Source organism: Haliotis rufescens, unplaced genomic scaffold (genome assembly GCF_023055435.1).
Source record: "Haliotis rufescens isolate VD_foot unplaced genomic scaffold, xgHalRufe1.0.p SCAF_12, whole genome shotgun sequence".
Lineage (NCBI taxonomy): Eukaryota > Metazoa > Mollusca > Gastropoda > Lepetellida > Haliotidae > Haliotis > Haliotis rufescens.
The window spans coordinates 3,626,992-3,654,554 of record NW_025963802.1 but is presented as its reverse complement, the minus strand read 5'-3'; the positions used below and the strand labels follow the sequence as shown (position 1 = coordinate 3,654,554).

The following is a 27,563-nucleotide window of genomic DNA, read 5'->3' as shown; positions in this document are numbered from 1 at the left end:
TTAATATTTCCATCAGTCAACGCAGAAATAAAACTGTATATTTGAACTTGGTATTTTGTTAATATATTGTTGATTCCTATACACTTTGGAAAGTCCCATATGGGGAAAAAATTGACACAAAGGTTTCATCTTGCATACTCTACTTTGGGCCTGTGAAATTCCGGGTTAGAATTGATTTTAAGCAACCAGTGTTTGACGTAAGTGTCGCCTAACGGGATCAGGTGGTCAGGCTCGAGGAAATACTAAATAAGGATGAGATATATGGATGAATAACTTCTTTGTTACAATTATTGGCGAGGTTTCGATGTAAATTCTTATACTCCAGCTTGATAACAATCTAAGAATCTACATTGAATCGTATGTTTGCAATCGTTTTATAGAAGCGGGTCTGATGTTATTTTCAGCGACTATGTAGGTCAATAATAGGTCACGTGCCCTGTTGTTGATCACAGTTAGTGGGTGAGTGAGTGTATTAGTGACTACCGAATCCTTTAACTACTATGCTACCCCACCGCCCCTAGTAATCAAAGACTTGATAATGACGCAGCACATAGACAACACTAGATGATTGAAAACAGCCTGGGGTTATTGTTCCAATAGTCAGCCAAAGATTGGCCCAAATGAGCAAGCCTTACGAGCTGGTTCTGATCCTGTCATAGGCGTCGTTCCATCTGGACAGAACAGCCGGCCATGGCAGTACAGCAATGTTATGCTGCCTCAAAAGGGCTGTTACAACACGTGCAATTTGTGGGCGGGCATTATTCTTCTACGATGTGACGTTGCGTCCATGCATTTGCACAGAGGGAAGAAAGTGATCTCGAACGATGTCGTCCCGTTAGCGTACGCCATTCAAAATGCAATTAACAAAGATGAGTTGTGCTGTCCAATGTGTTGTGATGCCAACCCATATCTAACACTTCCACCCTCAACTGACGACGTAGCTAAATCGTTCTTCTGAAAGCACGGATAGCCTTGCACAACAATTACAGCTGTCCACATGATACCCGGTCTCATCTGCGAACAGTATACTGTCACAGTCTTTTCTTCTGAACCTTTTTCTGCAGCTCAAGGTGACGTAGAAGCATATTAGGCGTGAATGTGCGAACTGTGAATCACGACCTTAATGTCGAAAGATCCATAATTAATATCGGAACAATGTGTGTGTGTGTGTGTGTGTGTGTGTGTGTGTGTGTGTGTGTGTGTGTGTGTGTGTGTGTGTGTGTGTGTGTGTGTGTGTGTGTGTATCGTGAATATATTCACTGGTTGCCCTTTATTATATTTAATATTAAAACAGATCTATACAGAGTACGTTTGTTTCTAGTTTACCATGTCGTGTTCCATCAAGTAAACTGCTCAATGATGGTACAGAAGCAAGTTATCTGCACATGGGATAATGTCTTGTGTCTACCTAATTGCCGGTCGTGCAGCAACGGGTGTGTTCAATATTGTAACGTGGTGTGGTCAACCATGTATTATCTTAAAGGTGCAAGATACGATTTGTGCAGTATACTTTATATGTTTTACATAATTATTCTATTAGAAGCATATGTTTTCTCCACAATTTGATTAAACGCGAAGTAGCGTCACTGTATTTCTAAATACATTTGCACTATTTAGACAGAAAGACTGCTTGGTTTTCAATGATGGGCTGTGTAATATGTAGACGACACTAAATAGAAGGTATGAAGCCAAACAGTCTGTATGAAGCTTCAAAGGTCAAATAATGCGCCGCCAATGTTCACTCTTCATCCATGGATGTTCCGATTAGTGACAGATTTAGAATGAGAGGATGTCGCATGGCAGGAGTGCTGCTCTGGGGTGCCAGGCAAAAAGCATAATTATACTGTTTAATGCAAATTGCTACCGATAGAGCCATTTTGCATTTTACGCTCAATGGTATGTTTCGTTGGAAAGTCGAAACTAATTTTTTTCTAGCATTGACGTATATATTTAGATATCCATTGCGAAATCTAGTTTCCGCTACATTCCCGATCTGTGCTACTACACTTTAACTGACGCGACAAACTGTTTGTCCTCCGTTCTCTCTGTAAGATAGTTTAGAAACGTTGATCATCTAAACATACAGTAGGTTCCACAGAATATATCATCACTTGAGTGAGATCAAACGATATCTGATTGGAGACATCGCAACAATTTCATCGCAGTGCTTTGCAGACCTACATAACAAATTTGGCGACCATGGCGTCACAATCAAAGGACATCGTTAGTCTCTGATGCTGGTTATCTCACTTCTTACACCCAAGACACTCGTTATTCAGGACCTGAACCTACTGTGTTTTGAAATTTGATGTAGTCCAACTGTAGAGTAGATACCTCTTTATTTTAATTTTGAACTGAGCGCTTTAGCGCAAGGTTCCAAATTATAATAAAGAGGTAAGCGCGATGTTTTAAATTATAAAAAAGAGGTACCTACTCTACGGTAGGACTACATCAAATTTCAAAACACAGTAGTGTTATCTCCATTCTACCATGACGACAACAACGCTTTGAAAACGGTGCTCTTTGAAATGGTAACAACACAGGTACACTGGTCGACAATCTTAGATCATTCCGAAAAGGTGGTCACAGGTAGTTATATTTGTAACAATTATTACTAAAGTTAAAGATTAAAAACACCATAGTCATGAGTAGTTCAAAATAAGTGTTCAAAACACATAGTTTTTCAAAAGAAGTTGACAAATAACTCACCAAATTAAACGTAGTCCAAAGACAGATGTTTTAATTTCTACCAACTTGTTGTACACTGTTTCATTTCTCGAAATTTAGCGAGAGAGGTCATTTCTTGGAAATCGAACATGCCATCATTTCTATTATAAGGACGACAGGTTATAGAAAGAGGTTGTAAAATGCTAAACGAATATATTTCTACAACAAACTTTAGGAATTAACATTCTATTATATATTGAACGTGTGTAAGTGTTATTAGTTAGTTAGCAATTGCTCCCAGTAAACAATCATAAAATCAAAATAAATGCCTCTCCATCGCGAACTTGGATGTGGCAGAAGATGAACTACATCAGGTTACTCACACCCCACAGCTGTCATTGGCTAGTTAAATGAAGCAAGATGACAACCCCGATCTATGATGTGGTTCAACATTTACCTGTAGATTTACTGGGAATGATCGAGCCTGATTCCACAATATGATTACCAATGGAACATTGTTTGACTGAACAGACACCTTTTAGCCTGCAGACGAGCCGGATATTATGAAACGAGGAATCTGCATGGTGTGACCTGTCCATTTCACGGATCCAAAGCCAGATAAAGACAGAACTTAGACATTTGTAGCCCAGAAATAGTGGGTCGTGTATGATTTTCTTAATTGTACTTGTTCTGAAATGAATTTCATCAAGTTTGATAAGTTGTCACTTTAGTTGTTTTCGTGGACTTTCAAAGGGTAGTGTTTTCTTATGGACTTTCAAATCCCCTCCTGCCAAATTCTATTGGTGGTGGTTGACGGAGATGGCAATGGATATCGATCACAAAAAAAGTTTGTAAACAACATGTTGTCATGAATAAAATGTCTTCAAACACATTTTATTATGTTATATTATATTTTCATTGTCGGTTGTTTCAATGATGAAATTACATGTTCTTGGATTACAGAAAAAGTTACAAAAAACGCTGAGCAATTATTTTTTCACAACAAACTTGATTAAATATCACTCTTTCACTTTTTGTGAATGTGAATTATACCTCCCCACCCTCAATTGAGAACTGTCCTAACGTGTCCCGGTTGTCTCTACACTGCATTCTCCGTTATGGCTGCCAAAGAATTGCAGGAAACCGGAAGACAACCCAGTACTGTGAGTGTGATGCTGTTCAACATTAACATGTTGACTAACTATCCCTGCTGGTGTGATGCTGCTACCACATTGGAGAATGGCTGAATACAGCCTTTTTTGAGCCGAAGAAGAGTGATTATATGACATGAGGGACTGTTCGTTTCTGTGCCCTGTCAATTTCATTTTTTCGCGGCATTCCACACTAGTATGAGAAAGTAGTGTGATCGTTGTGGCCCCGACACAGTGATTAGTGTATGTTTTGCTCAACTTTGTCCAAAATGATGAAATCAATTTCAGAAGAGGCAAACTGTGGTGGCCAAGTGCCCGTACGGTGAATCAGTGAGTGTCGGAGACGTGTTTGTGAGTTTTCGTGGTCATTGGTTTAAATGAAGCAACAGGACAGGAGGGGTACCAGTGGCACATGTGCGTGGTTTAGGTTCGTTCGAATCACGAAGATAGCCTCGGGGCTTTTTTTTGTCAACTCACTGTGTGTGCTAGTGATAAACACGCACCCTACGTCGTCGACCTCGCCACGGAAAGAGTTGCGAGTGAGGTCACGTTGAATTTCAATCCCCCCTCCTCCCAAATCCTAATGTCAGATCAAACCAGACCTGACTGGATCGTCTACCGACTGATTCGATTTTTCGAAGCATCCCCATTAAGACATTGGTCGCATTGACAAACTTTTAATCCTGCAGCATGTTAAATGAACGCTCATACGGTGATTGACGGAGATGGTGATGAATCGCAGATATAATGCCAACATAGGAGGACTTCGAATAACACTATCCATTGGAATTTCGGACCTCGGCGTAGAAAACTTTCAATGTGTTGTTTAATTCTTGAGGTCAAAGGGTCTCAAAACTTGGTGATTTGTCTCGCAAAGTAAGCCATTCTGGAAATAGAAATTAATGTTATGTAACCGGTGGACTTGTAAAGAAGGTAAGTAATAATTCCAATGGTTACATTATCAACTTATTTGATTGCTGAGATTTTAAATATCAAAACTCTTGTGCATTTCATATGGTAGGCTAGGCAAGGCCAACTCATTCAATGTCACATTTCCATATTTTCTTTGGTTTTTCATAAGTAATAAATATAATTATTTTATGTATTTTTCCTCACGTTTGAATATCTTAATCGCCCAACTAGTGTTTTTATTTATGCTTTGTACCTCCGAGTTTATTACAATAGACTCGATCTCATCAGCATCGAGGGTGACAAAATGGCGAGAGACACGAGTAGCGGCAGACGTCATTCCTTCGCAAGTCAGTGTAGGCTCAGACCGCCTCCGTGGTCTTGTGGTAGAGCGTCCGCCCGGAGAGCGGAAGGTCCAGGGTTCGATCCCGGGCCGCGTCATACAAAAAGACGTTAAAAGATTGTACTTGTTGTTACCCTGTCTGGCGCTCGGCATTAAGGGGCTAAAACAAGGACTGGTCGGCTCGGAGTCAGTATACTGTGTCTGAGTGGGGTATTCATGTTAAACTGCGGCATGCATGGTATCTCAGTGAGCTAGCACTATAAATCGGCATCAGTCCGGACTAGTACAAGCAGCCACACACACACATACACGTGCATGCACGTCGCTATATAAGTGCAATAATCTTGGACGCGACGTTAAACCCAATTTCACCTCACCAGTGTAGGCTCTGTCGCTTCTGTCGGAGCAGTGCCGGGCCCTAATGGACAGTAAATACAGTGTAGGTAAAGTTTACAGATACAGAAAATTGGTAACAATATTTTCTCTTGTATGAAGTTTTTCTTACTTTTTTTTCAAGCTAATGTTATTTTTTATTGAGTAGTTTATCGTTATATTTTTTCAGTGAGAGAGTTACAGAACCTGATCCTATAAACGTTAAACTGTGTATGCAAACGATATACCTTCGTTGGGTCTTTTCATCTCATCGTGAAACCAGTCAGGTTTAACCTCTTGCAAGTCAAAATCGTCACCGAAAACATCCATAAGCGATCCGAGATCAAATGATGGGTTATGGGCAGCCATCTTTTATGGATCGATACATAGGGTATCGATATACGCTTGATATATTTAAAGGGGGTTTCCGTAGCAAAAAGGAATCAGAATCAAGCATTCTTCAATGTCATGGAAGAATACTGTTTACAAACTGAAGCGTTAGAAGAAAATGATTTTGGATGGTGAACAGAAATGTATTTTCCTTTCCTTATATGATAAATAGAATCTCACTAGAGTGTCTTCAGATTTGTTATCCCTCGGCAAGTCTCGGAGTATTCATTTTTTATCGGCCCGTGTAGATAGATTAAATATCAAACGACACTTGGATAAGATTCTATATATGTCATATGCATCCTGTTCTTGCTAGTTACGATTCCTATCCAACAAGAAACGCTCATATAATGCTGAAGACGCGTGTCCTGATGTCGTTGATATTGCATGCTGAGCGGAGTGGGCCGAGGAGGAGGATAGTGATTGAAGCGCACGTACAATATATCCAACGTCCTCCATCAGACCGTGTTGTGACCAACGTGGTTTTCACTCACATTTTGATGAAATTGTGTGAGCTGCTGATGCTGCAGCGAGAGCAGGACATGCGTACCCTTTTCGCGAACACCTGGTGTCATCACTGATTTTCAGAGATCCATTCATACAATTTCCATCACCATTTTGACTTTCACTGTCCCTGGAATCAGTTTCGGCCGATTTGTTAGTGGACTTGATGTTTCAAATTAATACAATGAATGTTCACATCCCACCATCCACATGATTAAACAGGGTTTATTTATTGTGAGGTCACCTATAACACATGAGTCTGTAAAATAGAAGAAAAAAGGATATTCATTGTAATTGTGTCACACAGTTTTCAACTATAATCTTCACGCGGGGGGATTCCGAGTATCCCAACCCGTGAAGATCCCAATTGTGTCACACAGTTATCAACTATAGTCTTCACTCGCGGGGATTCCGAGTATCCCAACCCGTGAAGGTCCCAATTGTGTCACACAGTTATCAACTATAGTCTTCACTCGCGGGGATTCCGAGTATCCCAACCCGTGAAGGTCCCAATTGTGTCACACAGTTATCAACTATAGTCTTCACTCGCGGGGATTCCGAGTATCCCAACCCGTGAAGATCCCAATTGTGTCACACAGTTTTCAACTATAGTCTTCACGCGCGGGGATTCCGAGTATCCCAACCCGTGAAGATCCCAATTGTGCCACACAGTTTTCAACGATAACTATCAAGCATGGGGATTCCGAATTTCCCGACCCGTGAAGATCCGGGGTAGAATAGGTCTTCAGCAACCTAAGCTCGCCGTAACAGGCGACTATGCTTGTCGTAAGAGTTGACTAACGAGATCGGGTGGTCAGGCTCGCTGTTTTGGTTGATGCATGTCATCGTATCCCAAATGCGTGGATCAATGCTCATGATGTTAATCGCTGGATTGTATGGCACAGACTCGATTATTTACCTACCGCCGTCATATAGCTGGAATATTGTTGAGTGCGGCGTTAAACAACAAAGAAACAAATTTAAAAATTCCATGAATGGACAATTCGTTGTCATGAATTCATAATCTCAAATCCACATTTAAATTACATGTGAAGGACACTTTTATCTGACGGAACGTTTTGCTTTTATTTTGACACTCAAGTGAATGATTTGCGGAAACTTGTGTCGCTAAGGTGCTCGAAGTGCATCGTTGATTTACGGACGTGCAATAGTCAACCTAGACTTCGACGACACATTACCGAACGGTGTCAAATTAACAATCGCATTATTTTCAAATATCTGTATAATCCTTAAAATTTGAGAAAATATTATCAAAAAGCATGATGTGCTACATAATGTTTCCCATGCGATGTTATTATGTTCATTAATTAGATAAAAAAAAATGAGGAAAACTAAAAAAACGGATCTAGCTTTCCTGTAATCGGAGTCGCCATGCTTTTAAAAGATCTTTGTATCATGCATTGGAAAAATCAACAACGGATGGAACATGGTCCACGTGAACAACTGCAGAGAACAGTGGCACACTTTTTAAAAGTGTATATAATGTTCACAACAGTCGGAACATGATGGTGATGTAAACACATGCTGTCCGCGATGTCAAATGTAAATTAGGCGTGCTGACTGAGGAGACGCATCCAATCTCTTGTAGATGTCTGGCAACATTGGTGGTTTCTTTCGCACGAAGGTAACTTTTGTCGGGTGTTACGATATAGTACCTGGTGGCGTGTCGCCTCCTGCTATGTTTCCCCCTGTCCAATTGACCGAAACAATGTGTCTTCGCAAGTTCAGCCTTCCGCTTAGGTAGCGTCGTGGACAACAGCTGCGCTCCCGGATCTGCTCGGCCATGGTCGGAATCTTAGATTTGCTTTGTTCCATGGTCTGTGAATACTTTACCGTTGCTCATGACTTAAAAACATGAGAATGATAAACGTAAACAGCCTGCGTTGCATTAGGCTTTTCTACCACATCCAACTGACACAGTAACAGTAACAGTAATGCCGTCAGTCAGTGTTAAACCCAACTATATCCCTATAATATATATATATATATATATATATATATATATATATATATATATATATATATATATATATGGATATACAACTAATACATTATACATGATGTGTCATGACGTAACAATAGACGTGCACTATGGCGTCAACTGAGAATACCTTTCTGTTTTATCTCTTGTGTTTATAAAAACCAAAAGGTAAATCGCGTGAAATATTTAGATTTCCACGAGGGTACAGGGAAAATTTGTTGTACTGTATTTATTCATCCCGCACATGTATCCAAATATGTAATCAAATGTGAAACAAGTAAGCCAACGCGTCTTACATCTTCGTGAATGCATGTGAAATAAGCAGCTGGTGAGTCTATCAATTGACTCTTTTCCCAATATTGTTACAAATGAATGATGCAAAACATTAACTTTTCCTTCCAAAAATAAATTGTTTCCGAACATCAACAGATTTAAGTTTCTCGTTTCTGTGAAAAGAAAAGTGCAAGTTGCATTCATCGAACAGGAGAGATCGCGGCATATACATCGAGCGAGCAGCATGTCAAAGTGAAAGAGCCAAGATTCATGACACAAGAGAATTCAACTGAAGTTTTAAGAAAAGAAAATATCAAATGCAAGCCCAACCATTATCAATTTAATTCAAAGACAGCTCAGTTGAACCATGACTGACCGCCCAATCTAAATGAAGGATGCGTGGGTTCTTGGTCTTTCTAAGATAATTCGGCTTTCATTGCTTCACTGTATCGATTCGGAAGTTTCGACTTTAACAAGATAAAACCCACATAGGACACACATTCTTCCACGTAACTCCCATTGGGGTGTAAATGCTATGGCTCTCAGAAACGACAGTTTTACAAAACACCCAAAACAAGATAATTTAATTATTTACATTCGAAACTGATCGTTTTAAGTTCGTTTGCGAGATACTGAAATTAGACATGCTGGCCTGAAAGCTTTAGAAGTCTAAACGCTGACTAACTTATAAAAACGTTCGTCTGGCGCGACCTCCGATGAAGGTGAATTTGGCGAAAGATAAATGCAATTGGGAAGGCGACATGACTGAACAAAACGTCAATGTGTTACTTAATACTGAATGAAATGAAAGTTCAAAACTAGTTAAGATAAGTTCAACCTCGTAGGCACGGTAAAGTTTATACAGGTTACAGTAACGCCGGTAGAATTGAGTCTTTCGAACAATCATGTGTGAGTGAGTTGGGTTTAACGCCGCTTTTAACAGTATGCCAGTTAAATCACGGCGTGTCAGCTTGATGTGGGGGGAAAGCCCGAAGTGATGCAGGTCTCAGACGTTTACCACTTCTATGAAGGGTATGGTGCTGACAAACCTAGAAACATAATCGGGGCGAACCGGGATTCGAACCCACAATCATATGTTTCTGGCGTGCCCAAGGGACGCAACTCTGCACAGCGAATCGCGGCGCCTGTGCCACCCGTGCCCCCCAATCATGTGTGAAGAAATATACACTAACCTGAATAGTGAAAACATATACCTTTCCTGTTGGACGAACTGACTCGCCTGCGGGCTTGTGAGATTTTATTCCTGTTGTTGGTGTTCTGTCCTAACGTACATGCCAATCGTCAAGACATGATCCAAGGGGACTCCTTTTTGTGAACATCGTAATTTTATCAAAAGCAACAAAAGCGCGTCATGGCCCTTGAACAACAAACGATAGGTTAAATGCAGCGCAAGAATTCCCCATCTCACACACTTGTGAACTGACAGTCCCTGCCAATCAACACACATGTCAGCAACACTTGTTAACGAGGATAAAGAAGTTCCTCCTTGGCACCTCCTTACACGCCTTGCATGGACACCATAACTAAGGACTATTTATAGCGATAACGCGCAGCATCCTCCCCCGACGCTGCAAGGGCGACCCCAAACGTTTTTGTTGCATTTACTCGCACACCGGCCCGGATAATCCCACCGGATTCCTTGTCCACTGTGGATATTCCGCTGCTGTCTAATCGATTCCTACAGGGTGAGTCTTGTTTACGTATCGTTCCCATTAATTTAGCCATTTGTAAACACGTCGTTAGTTGCTTATATGACTTCCCTATAATCTTGACATATTTGTGACATGACCCCGGAACTTTTCCAATAAGCTTCGCGAACACTTTCCCCTACAGAGTGACAAAATATTAACCGTCAACTACCTTTCATAAATCAAATTACTTGTTTACGTTGACGTATATTTTCTTCAGAGCACACCAACCTCCCCATCCTCTCCAATACCCTCCATCCCCCTTCCGCCTTGCCTACAATTCCCTCCCTATTGCTATCCTCATCAAACAAATTACACCTAAATTTAAAGATGGATAGACAATTATTATACTGAAGGCAGACACTCGTTAGATGAAATTGGTGATATTTGTTTCAACTTATAATTAGACATACTTTATCTGTATTATTATCGGACTGCTTGATGACGTCTATGTCCGTCGTTTTCAGAGTAATGTTCTATTCTTCTTACAGAAACATATGTTAGGTAAAGCGATCGTCACCTGAAACTAATGGGAACGGACAAGACAACTCGATTTAATGATCGCTTATTTGTGTAAACGGGAGTAAGGCTCTGGGTTGGTCGTATCACATATTTATCACATCTGGTACAGAACATATTGCATTTTATTTGTCAGTTATAAATTCCATCGCCATTGCATTAATTCTCGAAAGGTGTTTGTTAAGCAAATTGTCTGCCAAGAGAGTAGGTGCGAAAATGGATGAGGTATTTTATTTATGCTTATTACAATAACAAGCTAAGTCTTAAAGACGGAAAGAGGAAGAAGCCTATAGGTTCATTATACTACATATATCTTCACGACCTGGTCATAACACGCTGTGCCATTGTTACAATGTAAAATAGTGACGTAGATAAAGTGTCCTCCCTCAACAGTGCAAGTGTAAGCAGTTAATGTTTTCGGGTCAAATAGTTTCAGGAGGAAAGAATGAATATATGGGAAAATATTCCAGTGCTGTGGAAATGATACCCATTGCCATAATGTCCCCTCTACCTAGGCGATTACCTCCCCTGGAAAGAACCTCGGGGTGGGTGGGATAAATAACTTATTACTTAAGGACCCGGTGACCTCTGATTGTTGGTTCAAATCAATGAATTGTCCACTGAATTGTCTGACAACACAGTACCGAGTTCGCATTGTGGTAAATGTGGCATGCGTCCATTAACCCATGGTTTCTTCCACTATGGCCTACGTCACCCTCTGCCTACATCCACTTGTGTCTAGCGAAAACTATTCAGGTGTGGAATAATGGCTACACTTGATCTTGCACCCCTATGAAGGAAAATATGCTTGTCCACTACAGTTAATTAAGGGGTTCAGGAGAACATTTAATAGTGAAGAATTAGTTTGTATGATTCTTACATGGGATGATGCACAACTGATCATAAAGGTAATCTTTAATCCATTCTCAGCATGTTCTTAGATCAGATATATACTTGATGTTACAGAAAGTGTGGAAGATTTTCTGGCATTTGGTAGTCAGTCATATGCTGATCACATGCTAACAAACATATAGCTATTCTACAAATAATACACGAGAAATAGTTCGCTATGTGAAGCATGGGTGTCTTCAACAAATTTGAGCCAAGGGCAGGAAAAGCGATCGTCACCTGAAACTAATGGGAACGGGGAAGGGACAACTCGATTTAATGATCGCTTATTTGTGTAAAAGGAGTAAGGCTCTGAGTTAGTCGTAGGGGTTACACGAGAAATAGTTCGCTATGTGAAGCATGGGTGTCTTCATAATGGATTTCAACAAATTTGAGCCAAGAGCAGTCGTGAAGTTTCTGGCCAAGGAAGGGTGTAGAGCAAACGAAATGCATGTTTGAATAGTCAAACCAAATCACTCTTTCAATCAATCACCCTCCCACCTAAACTCCGTGCCGCTTCGTTTATTGATGCAGGTTTCAGTTTTTGTTTAGCGCACATTATCGCCGGACGAGAGACTCGCCTCACATTTCAATGTACGCACTATGAACAACGACGTGGACTGATGTAGTTTATATCAGCAATATCGATATCAATAAACACCAAGACAAGCGGTGCATTTAGACAAACATTGCTGTTCGTCATAAACACGTCACTGATTATTGACTTGCCAGGTCGGCCATTTATGTCTGCCTTTAATCGAATCTCTGGTAATACTCCGCCCCCGGGCCACAGGGGAGACTAATATGTCACGACCAATAAAATCTCACTACCGACTACATCCATAAACCAAGCCGTTTACAGCCCTGTGACGACACGGGCAACTGAGGCTGTATTACTTGATCTAACAGCGAGATGCTGATGTACATAGACTGGGAGTGAAATATAATTTCACGTCGCATCGGCATTATTTCAGCCATGTAGCGACTGCACATGCACTGTCCCGTCCCCGAGAAGACTTTGTTGAAGACACGGGCAACAGCGAAATGATGATGTACATAAACTGCTGGTCTGATGCCCAGTTCTGGAAAGGACGTTGTTCAACACATGGCACCCGTCACAAACACATGCAATGGCAAATCATTTGTTCACCTGTAAAAAATCCGGAAAAAGTCTCAATATCGAATTGCATTGGACATCATTTTTGTCACTAAAGAAAACGACTTCATTGTCTTGATGTCCACCTTAGTGCAGAGGATGGAGCGTCTGCCCGGAGACCTGAAGGTCGGTGGTTCGATGCCCTGGCCGTGACACACCAAATACGTTAAAAGATGGTACTTGTTGTTACTTTGCCTGGCGCTTGGCATGAAGATAAAACAAGGACTAGTGGGGTAGGAGTGAGTATAATGTTTTTGAGGGGTATCAATGTTAAAACTGCAGCATGGTATCTCAGTTGGCTTGCACTGTAAAATCTGAATAAGTCCGAACTAGTACAAGCACCTACAAACGTGAATGCATGTTGCTATAGAAGTGGGGGCGGTCGGGTAGCCTAGTGGTTAAAGCGTTCGCTCGTCACGCCGAAAACCCGGGTTCGATTCCCCGACATGGGTACAATGTGTGAAGCCCATTTCTGGTGTCCCCCGCCGTGATATTGCTGGAATATTGCTAAAAGCGGCGTAAAATCAAACTCGCTCAAAAACTCGCTATAGAAGTGGAATACTCTTGGACGCGACCGTGAACCCTACTTCATTTCACCTGTGATATTGATATGCATTTTGTCTACACGAGTAACATACAGGTTGCGCGGTATACGATTCGAGTATATGCAATCTCATATTTGAGAGTCCAGAAGAGTTCCTTCAAAACCCACATTTTTCCTTCTAATTCAAACATTATCATGTATACCAATCTAGTTTTCACACATGGCTATAATAAAATATCTAGACCTAGGCTGGAAATAGCCTTTCAACAGGCACAACGCACATACACTAGTACACTGCAGCACTGTTAAGCATACGAAGACAGACATGCTCCATCACTATGTCCCTGCAACCACACTGACGACATGCCGTGGTGTTGCTGCAGTGCTTGATTCATCGTGACAGACACGGATGTTCCACATTACCTACAGACATATTGAGATTGGGAAAATGGATGGTCAGTCCGGAACTGTCCAGTGAGCGTTCCACATAACTTACAGACATATTGAGATAAGGATAATAGATGGTCAGTCTGCAACTGAGCAGTGAGCGGAAGCAACCCCCACCCCCATGCACATGCCCCCCCCCCCCCCCCCCCCCCCCATATTCCCCTGCTGTTTGCTTATGCTCAGGTTAATGGTGCTATCAGTTAACGAACATTCCAGTGTGTCTATACACATTCGTGCTGCAGTATGATACGTAAACACAAAACACGACCACTAATCTATCTCAACCCTTTGTTGGTGTGATCAAACGTCTAATTGAGACCCATGGGTGTGTGTGTGTGTGTGAGTTTGGTTTAACGCCGCTTTTAACTGTATTCCAGTTATATCGCGGCGTGTCAGCTTAATGTAGGAGGAAAGCCCGAAGTGATGCAGGTCTAAGACGTTTACCACTTCGGTGAAACCCACGAGCACGGGTATGGTGCTGACAAACCTAGAAACATAATTGGGGCGAACCGGGATTCGAACCCAAAATCATAGGTTTCTGGCGTGCCCAAGGACGCAACTCTGCACAGCGAATCGCGGCGCCTTAGACGACTGGGCCACCCGTGCCCCCGAGACCCATGGGGTGCTGAGACGCGTGTTTGTGGGGCGGCTAGTAACACAAATACAAACTCTGCCTGACATATTACGGCATGGTTATGGGGTATCAAATACATGTAAGTTATACGAGGGCTTCATTACTTTTTTTCTTATTCTTAAAGCAGAATCTCCACACTTGTTCACAAGTTTAGAGATGTAATTAAATTTATTGATTTTTTATCGTTTTTAGATTTTAGTTTTAACAAAACCAGTAAATTCGGTAGAATTTTTCAAGATTTTTTTCTTGTCCATCACTTCATTGTCTGGTTTGTTTACAAGGAGTAGAGATGTGTGACGTCAGGCAATAAACAAACAATTATTTTTTTATGTCTGAGTGGCGAGGGCTACCGATAGGGTAGGACATTTTTACCATTTACGTGAACACCGTGTGTCATCACGGATTTTCAGTGATCCATTCATATAATCTTCACCGCTATTTTACCTTGAACGCCCAGTTGAATTTGTTGTCGTTGGACGATCTTCAGCATGTACGTTATATATTTTGATATCACGTGCGAATTCACAGATTTACGCTACATTCCCTGCAAGTAATGTGTTTAGAATACTAGTATATACATATACAAGTCATCTTTAGGAATGTGTTTAAATCTTGAAGGGAATACACATTTGGTGTCTAAACACGTTCACATATGAACTATCTTCTCACAAACTTAAACATCACCTAAACACAACATCCCAATGATCTAAACATATTCACGAGCTAATTATTGTGTATTAAAATTAACCTCATAATCTAAACATGTTTAGAATTTAAAAGTGTATAAATTGCATATCATTGAGCATTCAGTAAAATATGAATAAGATGTTTAATGTTACACACATACCGCCTGTATTTACAACGAACTTATTACAATATTAGCATAATAATGGATCCTTCCTACATTTAGACCTTGAACACGTTGTGTTAAGCACCATACCAAACAGCATAGGCGGATCCAGAGAGGGGGTGCGGGGTGGGGGTCTGTTGGCCCTAAATGAAAATAAAACCACCATTAAAACCCTGTGAAATAGCACTGTGTACGTGAGAAGCATCTGGCAATATTCTCACACACTGCCATCTGCGAATTGAATCTGGTACCAGCTTTGAACTTGTAACAGTAAACTAAATGAAGGGAGTCGTGGAAAAGGAATACTGGGTCTACTACACCACCCCTGTAGTGGGTCTACTACACCTCCCCTGTAGTGGGTCTACTACACCACCCCTGTAGTGGGTCTACTCCACCACCCCTGTAGTGGGTCTACTACACCACCCCTGTAGTGGGTCTACTACACCTCCCCTGTAGTGGGTCTACTACACCTCCCCTGTAGTTGGTCTACTACACCTCCCCTGTAGTGGGTCTACTACACCTCCCCTGTAGTGGGTCTACTACACCACCCCTGTAGTGGGTCTACTCCACCACCCCTGTAGTGGGTCTACTACACCACCCCTGTAGTGGGTCTACTACACCATCCCTGTAGTGGGTCTACTACACCTCCCCTGTAGTTGGTCTACTACACCTCCCCTGTAGTGGGTCTACTACACCTCCCCTGTAGTGGGTCTACTACACCACCCCTGTAGTGGGTCTACGACACCACCCCTGTAGTGGGTCTACTACACCTCCCCTGTAGTGGGTCTACTACACCACCCCTGTAGTGGGTCTACTCCACCACCCCTGTAGTGGGTCTACTACACCATCCCTGTAGTGGGTCTACTACACCACCCCTGTAGTGGGTCTACTACACCACCCCTGTAGTGGGTCTACTCCACCATCCCAGTAGTGGGTCTCCTACACCATCCCAGTAGTGGGTCTACTACACCACCCCTGTAGTGGGTCTACTACACCACCCCTGTAGTGGGTCTACTCCACCATCCCAGTAGTGGGTCTCCTACACCATCCCAGTAGTGGGTCTACAACACCATCCCTGTAGTGGGTCTACAACACCATCCCTGTAGTGGGTCTACTACACCATCCCTGTAGTGGGTCTACTCCACCATCCCTGTAGTGGGTCTACTACACCATCCCTGTAGTGGATCTACTACACCATCCCAGTAGTGGGTCTACTACACCACCCCTGTAGTGGGTCTACTACACCACCCCTGTAGTGGGTCTACTACACCATCCCAGTAGTGGGTCTACTACACCACCCCTGTAGTGGGTCTACTACACCATCCCTGTAGTGGGTCTACTACACCACCCCTGTAGTGGGTCTACGACACCATCCCTGTAGTGGGTCTCCTACACCACCCCTGTAGTGGGTCTACTACACCATCCCTGTAGTGGGTCTACTACACCACCACTGTAGTGGGTCTCCTACACAATCCCTGTAGTGGGTCTACTCCACCATCCCTGTAGTGGGTCTACTCCTCCACCCCAGTAGTGGGTCTACTCCACCATCCCAATAGTGGGTCTCCTACACCATCCCAGTAGTTGGTCTACTACACCATCCCTGTAGTGGGTCTACTATACCATCCCTGCAGTGGGTCTCCTACACCATCCCAGTAGTGGGTCTACTACACCATCCCTGTAGTGGATCTACTCCACAATCCCTATAGTGGGTCTACTACAACATCCCTGTATTGGGTCTACTACACCATCCCTGTAGTGGATCTACTCCACCATCCCTATAGTGGGTCTACTACAACATCCCTGTATTGGGTCTATCACGCCATCCCTGTAGTGCGGCTCTTACTGACAATCATTGATTAGGCTGAAAAGACCTGCAACTGAACTATCAATGCTGTACTTTGCAAGCCCTCTGGGAAATACGTCTTACCGTTCAATTATTCTTGTAAGGCAGGTGAAATGACTCGTGTGACAGAGTCCACATGGCTTGGTACTTGAGGAAAAAACACAAAAAACGTCATACTTGGTCATACTTGTCGGGACCGCGGTCTGCACAGCGTAACAGGTTCTGACTTGAAAATAACTAATTACTGTATTGTTATGTGTCATCGTGTTGTTTTGGTAATGCTCCCATGGCCTAACTAGATTATTAAGAGATTGAGAAGTAAAAAAATTATTAATTCACTTACTGCGTATATCGTAGTATTAGGAAGTTGCATACAAACTTTGTACGTCACATTTATGAATGTTTTAGTCACATGACCCTAGCATGACCCTACTAAGTGAGTGGGTGAAGTTTTACGACACTTTCAACATTATCACAGCTGTGCTCACAGATTTTGGGAGCTAAAATCAGTTTCAGGAAGGTGAGACAAGAGTCACATATTTGTAATATTGATGAAAGGACATCCGGAGTGTCTAAATCAATATTGTGTCGGGTGAGAACGATAATTAAAATAAAAAATACATGTAACTATCGTAGTTAATTATCATCATATGACAAGAACTACTCAAAAGATTTATCGCAGCAACGCTCACCCTCCGCTGCTGCATGCCCCTCGTGACGGCCGCAAGATGAGTGACGTACAGGCGCATTAAAGCTCAATTTAAATGCGGCATTTCTCAAATTCACTGACACCAACATAAAATGTGCCGATAGAAATGAAGAGAGACGGCTCCTTTTTGTCACACGATATTGTTCACAAATTGAATTTGTTTCTAAATATAAAAATGCAGCATCGACTAAATTCGTTTATCTTGCGATGGCCTATCATTAAAAACAAAATTAATTTAAAATATTTTCTTCTCAGAAGTTTTCCATGGCTTGTCCCTGAAGCACGAGTAAATTCAGCTAGCAATCCTCTCTCGTGGGAATGCAGCAGTATAGATGTATCTTTGTTGAACTTCAGCAAGTACCGACTCATCCTTCTCAATAAATAAACAGCACATTTTCGATATTTTCTAGGAGCAACATTCTTCTCAACTTTTCTGCTTCAATTTTCTGTTTCAAATAATGCCACCTGACATTTAACAAAAACAAATTTTATTTTATCTGCTGAGTCTTAAGTGATTGTCATATTTCAATTCGACGATATTATTTGCTCCCGGGTTTTTTGTATCGATTGATCGAGGTGAAATGCTTTGTTCTTGGTTCACATTGACCAGATGTCCACTGATCCGTTTCTTACCATCTCATAAATACCTTCGTCTAGTAAGCTTCAATGTCTCCACTCTAATCAAAGTATAGCGTCTTTGTAGAAACGTGGGCACTAAAACACATTCATGCTTACACATATACGTGTATTTACATGTTATGATGGTAGGAAACATCCTTACGAGCACGAGTGTTAGCTTGTTGTACTGTCGGTATTTTCTACATTATTCACTGTCTGCAGACAATTGATTCGAGGGAATATGTCGTTGTAACAACGAGACATTTAGATATATTGATCAGATATGATATTATTTATCACATTATTTGTTGCTTGCTGTGTCTCGTGTATATGTCTGGAGACGTAAATGTCATCCTTACACAAATAACATATCTCTTTGATATCTCTTAGTTGGCATACATTTATTGGATTTGTTTCACATCGACGGAGGATTTACGTTACAGAACACATTTTATGCACAGCTGGTATTGAACCACGTGCGTCTAGAGCTGCAGGTTTGGAACAACACCTGTCTTGAGCCGTGGGTTTTGTATAGTATCCGTCTCGGGCACTGGGTATTGTATAAATTCCGTCTAGGACAGTAGGTATTGTATAAAATCCGTCTAGGACAGTAGGTATTGTATAAAATCCGTCTAGGACAGTAGGTATTGTATAAAATCCGACTAGGACAGTAGGTATTGTATAACATCCGTCTAGGGTAGTAGGTATTGTATAAAATCCGTCTAGGACAGTAGGTATTGTATACAATCCGTCTAGGACAGTAGGTATTGTATAAAATCCGTCTAGGACAGTAGGTATTGTATAACGTCCGCCTAGGGCAGTGGGTATTGAATAAAATCCGACTAGGGCAGTGGGTATTGTATAAAATCCGTCTAGGACAGTAGGTATTGTATAAAATCCGTCCAGGGCAGTGGGTATTGTATAAAATCCGTCTAGGGCAATGGGTATTGTATAAAATCCGTCTAGGACAGTAGGTATTGTATACAATCCGACTAGGACAGTAGGTATTGTATAACATCCGCCTAGGGCAGTAGGTATTGTATAACATCCGTCTAGGACAGTAGGTATTGTATAACATCCGTCTAGGACAGTAGGCATTGTATAAAATCCGTCTAGGACAGTAGGTATTGTATAAAATCCGTCTAGGGCAGTGGGTATTGAATAAAATCCGTCTAGGGCAGTGGGTATTGAATAAAATCCGTCTAGGGCAGTGGGTATTGTATAAAATCCGTCTAGGACAGTAGGTATTGTATAAAAGCCGTCTAGGACAGTAGGTATTGTATAAAATCCGTCTAGGGCAGTGGGTATTTAACCACATCCGTCGACACCAGTAGGATTTTTTTGCCACAAGAGTCTAGGGTAATGGGTATTTTATCACCTCTGTCTTGGGCAGTTGTTATCTTACAGAATCCGTCGGGGGCAGTGGGTACTTTAACACATCTGTCTAAGACACTGAGTATAGTACTGCATCCCAATAGGGCGGTGGGTATTCTTCCACATCCGTCTAGGAAAGGTATTTTCTACGTCGTGATTGACCTTCTTTATACTTCTGTTCTGTTCAACCCATCGCAATCAATCATTCACCATTGATATCAATTTCGTATCAAATTCGAGACTGTTATTTGACAAGTTCCTCCATTTTATTGGCACAGCCACGCACTGCCGTGGCTCGCAAAGACAATGGAATTTGTTTGAAACAGAAACAATGACGTCATGATCTAGTGTAGGATTAGGGGATCTTTTTTGGAAGAGAGAATTCGGTTAAATAAATGCTTGATATGACAAATATTTCAAACATACGATTTATTACGGCGTGTGCGTTTGGGACAAATTATCTATTCGTACTTTTCTGTTTTATGGTGTTTATGTAATCACGTGGTAGTGAAAAGAAATTATGACAGTCGTCTTTTAGAATATGGGAATCATACGTATATATTAAGATATAAGGTACAACAAATTATTAGGGGTGGCATGTTTTGTCCAAGTGTTGTTTCTGTCGAAAAAATAACCATAGTTTGCATGAACAACGGTTCCTGGTATCTAATGTTTTAGCGCAAATATATCTATTTACGAATACCAAAGAACCATGGTTCCTAATAAAAACTATCCTGAAACAATGGTTGCTATGGCTACTATCTAATGTCCTTGTAACGAATACCCCTTGACAAAGTTTTATATAGTAACTAACATCCAACAGACTATGGTTCCCAGAAAATAATGACTTGCAACAACGATTGATTTGATTCAAAATATTTTATTCAATGATGAAATGTATTTTCAGTTATCACAACTTTGAATGAAAAAAATGAAAAACTTTTTAGGGGACTTATATTTACGACTTGATTATGTATTTAGATGACACAGAACTGGCTGGACATCAATTTACAGAGACTGCATCTATATTTATTTGTATAACGTCATATGTTATCTAATCCATGAATAAAAAGAGGGAGCGCTAGTGTTTGCAAGTGCGAATTGTAGAGAATAACATATCTCGAATACCCGAAGAAACAGGTACAATATATATATGTGTTTCACTGAAAATCAGTGATGATACCAGGTGTTGACGAAAAGGGTGCGGTCATGGTCTACCGGTGGCACCCACCACGTCCACAATTAGTGCCAGTGTGTAAGGAACAAGCTATATGTCATCTTGACTTTTTCCTCTGAAGAACTACCATGACATTTCTGGGATGATTTAATCAGGCCTTTGGTGGTGAAACCTTCATTGTACAGTATCAGTTTTAGCAAAATACGTGATATTTGAATGTCCAATAGAAATCTCTGCATAAAGCAGAGTCGATACTACGATTCCGAGTATATCATGAGCATGTGTTTATGAATCACTATCAAATTGTGACGAAACCAGGTGTTCGCGAAAAGGTGAGCGTATCTTGCCCCATCGGTGGCACCATCACAAACACACGCATAGGCGTGTCAATGTTTACACGAAATAAATACGAAAACATGTTGTACAAGTCAAAAGAGGGAATTGCATCGGACACCATTTTTGTCACTGATCAAATTTCGAAATATCCTCCACATGTCTACCATAAAAAAATTCTAAAGCTTTGCTGAGGCTTGAATGTTGTAACCTTGATCACCTTGAGAAAGAGTCGCGATCGTATGACGCTCTTTGAAATCTTGGTAGAAAGAGCATGCTCGATTGTATCTCAAAAGTATTGCTACCTGAGTACTCAAGCACCTCAGAAATGTAGACGCCATAACTACATATGGCGGATTTCATGTCTATTTTCTCACTTGCTGTTAGTTTTAATATGTCAAATATTGTATAATGTCATTTTTAAAATGGAAGTTCAGAAACTTGATTAGTTTTATATATCAGAAAAATATTCTAAATATATATTTAATCTTTTTTTCCTGTAAACAGAGATGGCCTTTCATCAGTATCGGTTGTCTCGTCGCAGGTACAGGATTCCTATAGGTAGTGTGTAGAGGCCTTACATATTATTGACCCCAAGTAACTAATATGATGGACAAGACTGCAGTTTACCGGGCGCAGCTTTAGAGCACAAATTGGCTATAGCGGTCGGCTGTGGCCCTCGCATCACTGACCTCATGTGCCTCTTTGATCCCTTGAGTTAGGGTTAGGGAAGGTTACCCTAACTTCGTCCACAACCCTTGGAGTCACTTTCCGATTACGCACCCCTTTATGATCATGAGAGTTAGGTCAATGTGTCCCATCAAAAATCCCATTGGTCACAAGTTCATAGTATCGGTATCAATTAGTAGTCAGTCACCGGGGAGAGTGCGATTTGGCAAAGACATGGCAGTTTGGCTGTGAATGTGGATGACTGTTCATGCTGGAAATTCTGAGTTGTGTGAAATATCTTATAGTACAAGGCCTAACACAAACAGACGTTTTTCATCTTCAGGTTATTGAGTAGAATCTAGCCATGGCGTACCTTTGACACGGAATATGTCAACATTGGACATAGAATTGGCATTGGCAATTCAGCCTCTGTCGGTTTACTAACCTTCGTTTAGTGTTTTTAATTCCCATCTTCCTGAATTCAATTATTGTGGCGGAGGTTCGGGTATTGGCATTTCATACCGCCAGTCACCATAATCAGTGAACTATCACATAAACTGTATTGTCAAATGTGTACTGTTGGTAGTTAGAAAAATATTCTGGTTTATTGCGGGGACTTTTCATTATATATGCTTGTAAATGCATCAGGTTATATCCATTGGACGGTATTTTATACAGGTAACAAAAGAATGTGTATTTATGTGAGTGAGTGAGTTGGTTTTACACCAGGTTGTTGTTTCCACCAATACCACGGCGGGTGACAAGAGAAATGGGCTTCCCACGTATAGGTATGTAAGTGCGTGTGCGTGTATGTCTGTGAACTGGATACCATGAAGGCATACCGCAGAAAGCTACACAGTAGTGATTCTGATATATTGACAGTTTCAACTTTCCCAAACAAATCAAGGCCAGGCGTCATTTTACGGTATTTCACTCTAAAATATTATTTAATTTACAAGTAGATTGTGGATGATTGTCTTTGGTATTATAAATTGGGTTCGTGTTAATACCAGTTACATTATCATTTCTGCCAAACTGAGACACACTGTTTGGTTGATATGCATCTTAATTTTCATGTGGTTGTTGCTTGGTTCTGTGTAGTTTCTTGGTATGTACTTCTGTGTGCTGGCGTACATGTAGGATCCTTAACTGCATTATGATTAATGAAGAGCACACAGCTGTGCATGGGTTGGTTGGTTGGTTGGTTGGTTTGTTGTTTAACGCCGCACTCAGCAATTTTCCAGCTATATGAAGGCGGTCTGTAAATAATCGAGTCTGGACAAGACAATCCAGTGATTGATATCATGAGCATCGATCCACGCAAATGGGATCAATAACATGCATCAACCAAGTCAGCGAGCCTGACCACCCGATCCCGTCAGTCGCCTTTTACGACAAGCATAGTCACCTTAGCAAACTCAACAAAGAGGCCGGCATCGTGGTTAGAACACCATACGTTCCCAAATTCCTGTTGACCAGCTAAGTATATATGAATGAAGGTGAGTGAACGAACTGTGGTCTTTCCCTGTGCTTTATATCCTTATTAGTACTGTCATGAATCCTCTGTCTGTGAGTGACACAGACACCACACACGTTTATAGTGTTAACAGTTCAAGCAACTGTTACTTTTAACTTTTACGATCATTTGCGTCTGTGTAAATGTGTTACGTCTGTAAATAATCGAGTCTGGGTCAGACAATCCAGTGGCTGACATCATGAGCATCGATCCACGCCACTGGGACTCCGACTCCGTTAGTCGCCTCTTACAGCAAGCAGGGGTCTATTCTACCAAGGATCTTCACGGATGGTGTAAATGTATGACAAACTTGAGATACATGACGTTCGATCGCCTCTGTTGTATAAAATGTATTTGTTTGATCATATTATCTGAATGTATTTGTAAAGCACGTGACCCAAATGACAACCATCCATTGGATTAGAGCCTTGAGCGGTGCGCTAACGATGACACATGTTGTGATGAGTGATATAATCCACGACTGTCTGTGAGAGTTAATCTTCTTAAAGCAGGAACGCGATAGAATGATAGATCAAAACACCACATAAGTCTTGATAAACCAGGTGAAGTAATGGATAATCAGGTTAAACTGCCAACAGCCACGTGAACGTTGACAGCAGGGCCCAGTCAGCAATTGAATTAACAACATTTATTAAATATCACAATCATACTTGCCGAGAATGCCGCCTGAAAAATATAACACGGCATATCCTGAGGTTAGAGAAGTAATGGGCAAGCATGCATTTTTTCAATAAAATGCTTTTGAAATTTTGCCTCTGCGAGGTTGTGTGCACAAATTGGCCTTTGATGCATGGAAACTACTCTTCCTTCTACTTTCTATATTTAATTGGATTGAGCGGCAAAATCTGACAGTGTTGGAGCTCTCCGGGTTCTCGTGGCATATAATTGTTAGAAGTACTGTTAGGATAGACGGGATATAGCTCAGGTTCAAACAGTTTTAATTTCAGCAGAATGTTTTGTAACGTGCATGTATACTGAATCATGAATATTTTTGAGGATATCTTTTTTGTCGTGACGACTGAGCACATAATTTCACATACAAATGCCATTTGATCCAGTTGTCAACTGATTCCAGCCACAATATAATCGGAGGTAACCAAACTATCCTACCATACATTCTATTACCCAGAAATCCCCGAGTGTCACTTACGCTTTAGTGAGATCCCAGAAACGCCCAGGTAGAACACAGTCATGATTATAAACATATTGATATCTGACAGATGATATTGACGCACATTATCTGCCTATATATGCTTCCCCGTCAGTGATGTGTACTTAAACGGACCAGTCTAGACCGACTCTATTTAGATGAAATTACAACGTCAATATACATGAAAAAGAAAGATTATACGTCGTTTACAAACCTAGATCTTTTCTCGGTAATCTAACTTGATAATCCTGTGAAATATAAATTTATAATCAGAACACATCATTTGAATGTATTTCGAGTCACCTACACGAGATTGCCAATTTCCCCGAGGCACAATCTTACACCATAATATTTTTTAGAAGTTTTTTACAAAGTCTTTGTAATGGTACGAGTGACATTGCGACATCGGACGACACAAGGTAGGAAGGTCAACTCTAACTAATGGTACCAGTAAAATGGAGGCAGTGTGACGACACAAGGTAGGGAGGTCAACTCTTAATAATGGTACCAGTAAAATGGCGGCAGTCTGACGACACAAGGTCTGTGAAGCTTTAGTACTGTTACGAATGACATGGCGGCGATGCTGTACCGAGACAAGGTTATGACAAACCCAATTAATGGAACAAATGGCAGTTTGCAACCGGTATGTTCAGAACAACGCTAGAACAATTCTAAATAGTAGGCAGCTTTACACCTCATCCAGAGCAGGAACAAGAGTCTTTTAATGATAAAATGAGAGTTTGGGTTGTTCAATTTGTATAAAGTTGAAATGAACGATAAATTTATAACTAGAATCACATTATTTGAATGTATTTCGAGTCACCTTCACGAGATTGCCAATTTCCCCGAGGCACACTCTCACACCATATATTTTTTTAAGTGTTGGTTGTTGTTTCTTATATATGTAACCTTTCTGCAATCTTGATCTCTGTTGTTATATATTCATGAGTGCAGTGTTATAGTGTTTCAAGTTCTGCCTAATAAGTAATGGTAGGAGTGACTTTACGACAGTGTGACGACACAAAGTCTTAGCAATGGCACCATTCACATGGTGACAGTGAGACGACAAAATTTGGTAGGTCAATTCTTACTAATGGTACCAGTGACATGGTGACAGTGTGACGACACACGGTCGGTATGAAAAGTCTCAATAATGGTGGCAGCGTGACGACACAAGGGCAGTTGGACAAGTCTTAGTAATGGTACCAGTTTATCAAGGACGCAGTGTGGCGACACACGGTCGGTTGTCAGCTTTAGAGCTTATCCTGAGCAGGAACAAGAGTCTTTTAATAATGAAATGAGAGTTAAGGTTGTTCAATTTGTAGAAAGTTGAAATGCTCGATCGCAAAACTACAATGAAAGGAACCAAAGCTTATTTTATCCGATCGACCAGCTTACAGCTTAGAGAACGCAAGAGACAGCGATTTAATTTGGTCATGGTCCTTGCCGTTCTGTAAATATCTAAACTTTAAGACTCAAATGGAGGATGTTGTTCATCATGGTTAGTTTTGCAAATGTATTGGTATCATACTGCAGCAACTCTTAAACTTCACCTGTTTTCACGTATTTTCAGCACGCAATTACAGGGTGAGACTTTCAGCTTCAGCCCATTCTTCAAACGTTCGGATATGAGGTGCAGATATTTTTTGCTATAAGCGGAAAATTGGCAGCTAGGAAACTAATTCCCTCTCGCCTAAGTAGTGGCTCTCAACGCTCTGAGATGTTGAATATTCAATGTTGATTCAGATAATTTGATTTTTACTCAGTATGGTTTTGCGTTTGTGGATAATTATGCCACTGAGATAACATTTATTTAAATTGAACACCGCTCGTGTTTGGCTGTTTTTATTTCAGGATATCTTAGTGGGTTACACGTCTAACAGCACTATTGCGTTGTTACAGATCACCAGGGATTGTTTATGTGTTCAATAAGTGACGGGTCTGGTTCCTCAGTCCAGCATCTAGCGCAGTGTCATGGGAACCCTGGTGGCTTGTTGCCCTGTGAATAACGCAGAGATAAGGTCAACAATCAGATGACGTTAACCAACTCTGGCGGCAGAGAATATTTGGATGGGTGACCGGCAAACTTGACTCGAGGTCTCGGTCCTGGTTGACGGTGAAGGCCATGATGTGACACCTTAAAGAGACGACTTGTCAGAAATATAAGTCTGCACTTCCGGTAGTGATTGGGCAAAGTAGAATGAAATGGTGAGGTTAAAGCGAACTTTATAGTGCTCAAACGGGAAACACTGGGATATATTCCCCTCAGTGAACTGAGTATGCATTTGAAAATGCATTTCCTGTATTTCCTATATTTGAGGATGAACAGGAAACGCCGCCCCGTATGTGTTTTACGACACTGCCCAGGGCTGTGACAACTAGGAATGATTGGAAGTAAAGCTCACTTATGTGTTTTACGACACACTCTGGAGCTGTGACATTTAGGAATGTTTGGAATCAATTGACTACAGTGGTCCTAATACGACGCAGTGATATCAAGGAATTGTTGAAGCAATGCTGAGTTATAAACAAGCACCACTAGAACAGTAAGACATATGAACAGTAGGAATGAATGGGTACTCGCCTACCATTACGCCCCACTCTGAAGGTATGAATAACATGAATGGCTGGAGTCAATGCCTCGCCCCTATGTTATGACGACACACGCTGGGCCTGTAGTGAGTGAGTGAGTGTGTATGGCTGTACACCGCTTTTAGCAATATATCAGCAATATCACAGCGGGGGACACCAGAAATGAGCTTCACACATTGAACCCATGTGGGGAATTGATACTA

General features: G+C 41.2%; 1 protein-coding gene across 1 annotated transcript in view; it reads left to right on the top strand.

Moving 5' to 3' along the window:
* Positions 1-10,207: 10,207 nt before the first annotated feature.
* The window catches only part of LOC124138083 (QRFP-like peptide receptor), a 163,969-nt gene continuing 146,613 nt past the window's right edge, over positions 10,208-27,563 (top strand). Inside the window, exon 1 of the mRNA XM_046504603.2 lies at positions 10,208-10,317. The gene's annotated coding sequence lies outside the window, so the exon portion shown is untranslated. The remainder of the gene's footprint in view (positions 10,318-27,563) is intronic.